Source organism: Diadema setosum, chromosome 12 (assembly GCF_964275005.1).
Source record: "Diadema setosum chromosome 12, eeDiaSeto1, whole genome shotgun sequence".
Taxonomy (NCBI): domain Eukaryota; kingdom Metazoa; phylum Echinodermata; class Echinoidea; order Diadematoida; family Diadematidae; genus Diadema; species Diadema setosum.
This window is the reverse complement of record NC_092696.1, coordinates 34,114,083-34,120,082: the sequence shown is the minus strand read 5'-3', so window position 1 is coordinate 34,120,082 and position 6,000 is coordinate 34,114,083.

The following is a 6,000-nucleotide window of genomic DNA, read 5'->3' as shown; positions in this document are numbered from 1 at the left end:
GATATGTGTCGATTGATATATTTAATGTCACAGTTTACATAAACAACCAAGCAAAATTCTAAATTGCATTAGATCACTCTACGTGGCTGAGGTCTGCACGTGTTGATGTGATAGTCTCTTATACAGCATGGGAATTCAGGATTTTAGCTGCACTTGAGCATGTTAGAGATTATTATAATATGTAGTATGTCTGTATAAGTTTGAGCACTTTAATTTCCAGCGTCATTGCAGAGATTTTTTTTTTTTAATACTTGACAGTGTAATAAACTATATGGTACTTCATCATTTCTGACAGTATTTTGCCTTAAATGCCCCTGTAATGTTCCATATTGTATGTTAATTAAGTAGTGGCCGTGAAGTTTAGTTACATGTACATTCATGATCCAAATACATCTTTGTGTAATAGTGTGAAAAAGGAACACCCATTATAATTACATCTCTCGTCTTTTTAAAGAAGCCAATAAGCACAGTCACGCTATGTGAAACTAGGCGTAGTTTCACTATCGGTATTTTGCTTTGTGCAGTTTGGGCAGTGTGACCGCTAACCTCTCGAGAAGTGACCAGCGAAACTTCCTGCATGCACTTGGGAAGTTTCTCACCTCTCTCGAAACTATACGTAGCTTTGTGCAGTGTGAGCGGCGGGTGAAACTTTGCGATGCCATAAAAGATCCATTCATGTTGTTTATGCACATTGCGGATTCTTTAGTGCACTCTTGCGCATTTTGCTTTCTTTCTTTCTGCAAAAAAGCCGACAGTACAAGCAGTTTCATATTACTGAAACAAGACACAGTTTTGTCTTCAGTGTGACTGCGTGCCGAACTTCTAGAAGTTATCTGGAAGCGAACTACACGTAGTTTCACGAAGTGTGACTGTGCAACTAATGAGATGCCCTTGAGGACAATGTGTTGATGAATACAACAGTGAAAGTTCAATTTCGCAGTTGTCAAACTTATTTTTAACAGTTTTTGTAATCACTTGCCTTGACATCTTGTACCCATTTACCCGAGTGCTCAAGAGAATTTTTGATGAGGATTATTTTTTTCTTTCCCTGGGATCCAGTGAAATGTAGTGGGTGGACAGGTAAAGTCAGTAAAGCATGAGGGGCTTTAGCAAATCTTTAGTGCCACTGGTAATTATATTTGCCCTCAGCAAAGTCGTCTGTATGAAGCCCTTTGGTTGTACATAATTATCATATTGATACGGATATGGAGTTTGGTAGTCCCACTGCTTTTCCCTTTTTCGTCTGATATTGAGATTGCGTCAACAAGGTGCAGGTCATCGACCTCTCACTGTACTTTCTTTAGCATACATTTGACAAGGTGGTGTATCGAAGTACTCATGTACCCACTGATATATGAAAACTGATCCTTTTACATAAAAAGGTTTGGAATAAGTTTAGATTGATCAATTTGGGCAACACAAATCCCAAAGGACAAAACTTCCATCTTGAGAGCATAAGTTTACTTCATTTTCTTGTAGCAATGGAGCAAATGAAATTACAATTGCATAATGACACAAGATACAAATATATTTATGTATAGATTTTCTTTTCTTCTTTTTTTTTTGTGTGTTTTTCAAAAGGTGAATTTACAGCTTCATCACAAGTTTCCCCAGTATGTTTTAATGAATTTGAGTAATATTGGATGAATTGTTTAGCCAGCCTGTTCAAAAAGGAAAAAGAAAAAAAGAATACACCCCTTAACCCATTGAAGACTAGCCCCCAGTATACTCACACAGGTAGCTTTGAGAAATGCTTGATAAAGCAAAATAAGTTCGTCCTGAATGGGTTAATGCGATGAAGTGAAGGGAATGACAAGTCACATGGGAAGGCTCAGGAGACAAAGGCTGTTCAAGATGAGGACGGACAGATCCATGAGATATCCTAAGTGCCATTTTGCAAAAACAAAAGACCCTTTGAGCAGCGTATTTGATGCCATTCGTGACTTACTGGCATCGTGGAAAGCTTTTGTGAGGTGACCTCGTGACAAGAGGAGGCATACATTGTTGTTGGCTCCTCACACATCCTAGCTGGGCAACTTGAAATCTCCTGCATTGGAAGAGCTTAAGTTACATTGTGGAAGTTTCTTTTCCCTTTTATGTTTCTCACTTGCAGATTGCTCGTTATTGTCAAAATGAAATGGAATTTATTGTTCGATCCACGGTTTGTCTGCTTTTAAGTTTGCCTCCTCTTAAAAAACAATAGCACAACCTTAGAAGTGCCTTTGTGTAATGTGTACATATTATCTTGAGGTGATTATGTGCAGATGCACTGAAAGATATAGGAACGAAAAAGGCATTCCTCAACAATAACGATGCCAGTAGAGAGTTGATGTGTGGCCTGAAAAATTGTCAACTTTTTAACGGATTCACCAAAAGCCTCTCACCAGCTTTTCTTTGAAGTGGCTTTCAAAGTGGCAGTAATGTTTATGACCTTTCAGCTAAAACTAAATGTATGTTTTCTCGACTGATGTCCTGACGGCACGTTTGCATAATCCGTGGAATAGCTCTATAATGACTTTTGCATTATAGGCCTTCGGAGTTTGTTGTAAAACAGAGGCCAAAAGTTGATCTGCCATGCAAAGGAGCTGAATGTCAGCCTGTTCCATTGACATTTTGTCGACTTCTGAGAAGTTGGCCCCCGGATGGTGCCCGAGGATTCACACTCCTGGAAGATGTATTTAGTTAACCCTTCGTATGCTCTGAGTGCTGATTAACACAGAGAACCCCATAGCATTGTACATCCGGTCCAATAGTCCTTGGCTAGAAAGTGTTAATCATCCTTTTAATCTGTTCGTGAAAGGGTGGACGATGTTGGCTTGTCCTTCGCAAGCTAAAAATCAGGTCTTCTCTTCTCATACCATGTCAGTTGGTGATGGCAGTATTTATAACGTGTTAACCTTCACTCTCCTAGCTGTTGTAATGCCCATAGATAGTGTGCGTGGCAAATCATTTCTGGTACAGGGTAGCTCAGAATCTATCTTGTGGAGAATCTGTGAAACTGATATAAATAATGATGAGAATCGGTAGCATGCATTGTCCTTTCTGAATAATCTGATTCAAAATTCTAGGTTCGCATTGATGACATGAACTCTACAGTATCCCCCCCCCCCTCACACACACACACACACACACATACACACATATGATTACATGCTCAGACACTCACTCAGTCACTGAATCTCTCTAACACTGCATGAGGCTCTGTAGAAAGTTAGACAAGTCCCTGATGTTGGAAATATTTTGTTGTACATGTATTGAGATAAATTGTAACAAACAGGTGTCTATCTAATTGCTCTGTTGAGCCTCTGTGGTTTTGATGAGGACATGTTATTAACATCGCTGGATACCTCGGGCATTGGCATTCAACTCACCTACAAATCCTTTAAACTTCGACTGAACCGTTGCGAGGGGGACGAATGTAATCACAAACACTTTGACTTAATGCCATCTTTGCATCATTTCTTGTTGAATGGCTTGTGAGATCACTCTGTGAATGTAAGAAAACAAGCTTAGGGGATTTTCCACATCCATAACCTCCAAAAGGGTAAGTTTGCAATGAATAGCAATCACACTGGAGCCATTGTAATATAAAGTTGCTTCTGATAAAAAATGAAACGTGTACATTACCATCTCGTTCAAGAGCAAAGAGATTTGCGTAATCGGACCCAATCTGAACCAGTAGCTACGCGTGTATTCTCACTTAATTTATCAGTCCATCATTAGAACAATGACAAATTTCTGTGATATGTAGATATAAGTTCATCACAATCGCGCACATACATAAACACACACTTTTGCTCATTTTAGAGCAATAAGCCAATGTCATAACTTATCAATGTTAATAAGATGTACAAATGTTCAGTTCTGCTCTTGTGTAATCTTCTACCCCCTTTTGTTTGTGGTCCTGTCCCCTTCCGTTACGATCTGCCTTGGACATACAGTGTACATATAATTGTTGTTACTACTAAAAGTACAGCAGACTTCTTGCAACCTTTGACCCTCGACCCTGTTATCAGGCAAAGTTTTTTGGGGGGACTCACAAGCGGAGATTGACCTCATCAAGGTGCTGGCTTTGAAAAATGAATACAGTCAAAACGTGATACATGGTTGATAAAATGAACTTCTGGAATCAGATGAAAAATGGTTGACAATACTCTATGTGTATTTTTTTAATGCCTCTACTGTCTATTAACAGTTTTGAGGCATATTGAATATTGTAACAATTTATTATTTTTCTTAAGCTACTACTATTATCACTCCTAATACTTCTTTTTCTTCTTTATCATTAATTCTTTCAAAGTTTCATCTGAGTAAATGCCGGGTTGCCCCTTTAAAGTCAGGCTTCTGCATATTGCGAGCATTTCAGACAGCATGGGTTGAGAAGTAGATGTCAGTATGGTGTAATATGAACAAAAGCAAATAGTATGTGATCCTTGGTGATCTTTGTTATAATATGTAACTGCAAACTTTTTTTTTCTTCATATTAGTGTAGACTATACATAGCAGAGCCTGATTTTAAAGATGGAAACCTGCCTGAGTAATCTTTTAATTTCTCCCACAGTACATATTAGCTTAAATTATTCCATGCTTGTAACATGTATGACCAAATATTTATGATACTTTCCGAGTTAGAAAAAAAAAAAACGGAATAGTACCAAGAAACGTGCGACATGTGAAAAATACTTTTCAAAAACGACCTCTTCTCTTCAAAACTTTTAACGAACTCTAAATGATGCTAAAAAGAGTGAAGCATCATGCAACGGATACTGCCAAAATAATACCGAATAAATGATGAACAAAAATGAGCATTTATGATATTGTGAGCATGATTTTTTTTTTTTTTTTTTCTGAAGGGGGGATTGCATTTCATTGTTTTTGTATAGAAACTTACATTGGCAGCTTTTAATGGAGAGGTATTCGAAAAAAAAAAAGTAAGCTTTTGGATATCAATTTGAAATTTTGAGCTTCACTTAATGTCATAGTAGTGCGAAAGAGTGGAGATATTTGGAACCTTGGCATTAATGAAAATGTTTGATTTTACTATATTTGATGATTACAGTTGTTTGTCATGGACAGCATGCGAGAGATTTTTATATTGTGAAATAAAAAGAAAAACCCAATTGTCACTTTCATCGCCAACGTGGATTTTCATGTTATGGTTGTTTGTTTGTCTATGTGTCTGTCTGCTGGTTGTGATGCTTTTGTGTGGCATTAACGTATTAATTGTGTTTCTCATTTATGGATATTACATCAGAAATAATAATACAAGTTCTTTTACCTTGTAGAAAATGTGCAAAAACAAGCAATATACATGGTAATAACACAGCAATTGTAATGATAAACAGTCAAACTCGAAATGGGGTTGAACAAAGAGAAGTATGACGGGACCTACATGTAAGCAAGCTTGTTTGGCTGTAAGCCCCGAGTAATCAGTGTTTGTGAAAAAGAAAGGAGATCAGATAGAAGATAAGACCAGGCGATTTAGATAAGAGAAGCGGGCATGCTTTAATATGTGATTTTAAAAAAAAAAAAAGAAGAAAAAAAAAAACCTATACTAAAATGTGAACCATTTTTGTGACCGTGCTATCATTCGTTTCCGGAGTAGAACATGATTTACATACGGAGCCTACTTTCGTATACGTGTACTCTGTAAACTGTTGTTGCATTCTAACTATCACAAGGTTATGTTCAGCTGCAAAACACAACAAGTAACATTGTCGGCTATTAAGTCATTTGGTGCCTGCCATCAAGCTCTGGGTAGAAAGTGAGAGAGAGGTAGAGGGAAGGAGGAAGAGAGGGAAACGAAGTAGAGTGTGCATTGCTGATGATGAATTCGGAGAACCTGACGGCAATTCCCAAAATGCAACCTGCAGCGGGTTGACAAGAATGTTTGATCGGACCAGAATGTTTGATGTAAGCCAGTTCGTACATGTACATGTATATAGTTCTATTTTGTGCATGAGCAGAAAAAAAGGTAGGGCCTGTTGGTACCAATAGGCA